A 2,061-nucleotide genomic window follows, 5' to 3' on the forward strand; every position below is an offset into this window, starting at 1 on the left:
GCAAAGATATAATGCTCCTCAATTCTTAAGATTTTAATTTTTAAATAAAGAGACAAGATTCTGTCTGAAAGTTGTTTGTACCATAGATGGCTAGATCCACAGTAACAGATGCATTACAGATACCTAAAACAGACCAATCCTCATACAAGACTGACAGTCAGTTAGTTGGAAGTTAGGAAAAAATACATGTAATACATATATTGTATAATATATTTATATATATGTATTTATATGCTGTTGCAGCAGTGGATTTCACCTCTTGAAAATTAAGATTTTGATAGTACAGAGTATCAGTGTTAACAATCATTGATGATGTTACCACTAATAACAATCAGTAGTCTTCTACACTAGCATGACCTAGGACTTCAGTAAACACATGACTATGTGTTTGTATCGGTCAACTGCCCCCCCTTCCCCTGCAAAAGAAAAGGGGGGGTAGATTTCCAACCCTGTTGATGACAAAAATCTTTGCATATTGAAAGCACACTCACTGATCCATTTATCAAAAAATTATTTTCAAAGAAACTACAAAGGGTTTCATTAGCACCAGAGGAGCTCTTGTTCAAACCAGAAGAAAGCACAAGAGACAAACTGTCTAAGATTGTGCAAACCTCAAAAAAAAAAAAAAAAAAAAGACATCCAAAAATAAATATGAACAGCTCCAATAGGAAGGCACAGAAATCCAGCTATTTCAACTCTCGGTTCACTGACGACAACTAGGGACACCCCTATGGCTGCAACATCAAGCTCCAGGAGCACAGGCTACTGACGGGGATAACACATATCATCCTTCATCGCCCATCTGTATTCCAGCTAACAAACAGAACTGCATTAATGACATTTGCTGTCATGCAAGATGCAGTGACTGAATCCAGTCTCCAGATTCCAAATCCCGTTAGTTGCAAGGCTCTTATAACCAAGTTACTGACAACTTTTTCAACGGCCGGCATGCCCAGTTGCCGTACGATCTGCTTGAGAACGCGTCTGTACCGTCAGTCCCAACAGGGTGACCAGCCCCTCAGTGCTACAAAGCACATGTGACACACTCACAAAAAAGTTCCGAGATGTTAACAACATGAGCTTAGTTTCTTCTTACCCTGGAGCCCAGAGAGAACATAATTTTCACGTCGATACCCGTGCTCCGTCCACCACGTGTAAGGGCACCCACTCCCGCGAACCGCAGGCCACAGCCTGCCCGCCAGCGACAGCCGGTCCCGGCGGCTCCACCCGCGGCGGCGGCCACGCCTGCCCCCCGCACAGCCCCCTCGGCCACCGCCGAGCGCCAGCAGCCGGGCAGGACCGCCGGCCGGCCGAGCTCCCCTCCGCGGGGGTGGGCGGCCGGCCGGCCGGCCGGCCCGGGCCCGCCGGCCGAGGCTCTCACGAAGGCAGCGCCGCTCCCTGACCGTCGAGAAGTCCAGCGGGGAGCGAGCAGAGCGCCCGAGGCCTGGCGGCCCCGGAGCCCCGCCGGGCACCCGCCGACCGCCGCCGCGTCCCCCAGCACGCCCACGGCCCTCCGGCGGAGCCGCCCCGCCGCCGCCCTGTCCCTCACCTCCCCTCGCCGCCGGCCGCGCTGCAGCCCACCACCCCGCCGGCCGCGGGGCCTGCGCCCTCCCCGCGCCCCGCGGACTCCCTCTCCGGGCTTAGGACAGCAGCCCGCCCGCGCCGCACAACTTCCCCCCAACGCCCGCGGGCGGGGATCGCGCCCGGTCCGGCGGCTCCTTCCCGCCTTCTCGGCTGCCTGGCGGCGGGCCGGGCCGAGGGGCCGCTCCTGTCGCCGCTACAGCACACCGCCCGTCCGGTGTCAACTCACCCGGGCAGGCTCCGCGTCCCGCTCTCGCCGCCGCCGAGCCCGGCCCCCCGCTACGGCCCCCGGCGGGGCGGGCGGCGGCGCCCGCTCCTCCATCGCGCTCCTCCTCCTCGGGGGGCCGCCACCGCCCCCCGCCCGGCCGATCCCGCTCCGGCCCGCGGCGCCACGTTCCGGGCCCGGCTGTGAGGGAACCGCTCTGCCCCCGGCCCCGCCCCCGGGGCCGGGCTCCAGTCGGACCCCGGACGCCCCCCGCC

This window comes from Opisthocomus hoazin, chromosome 13 (genome assembly GCF_030867145.1).
Source record: "Opisthocomus hoazin isolate bOpiHoa1 chromosome 13, bOpiHoa1.hap1, whole genome shotgun sequence".
NCBI classification, from domain to species: Eukaryota; Metazoa; Chordata; class Aves; order Opisthocomiformes; family Opisthocomidae; genus Opisthocomus; species Opisthocomus hoazin.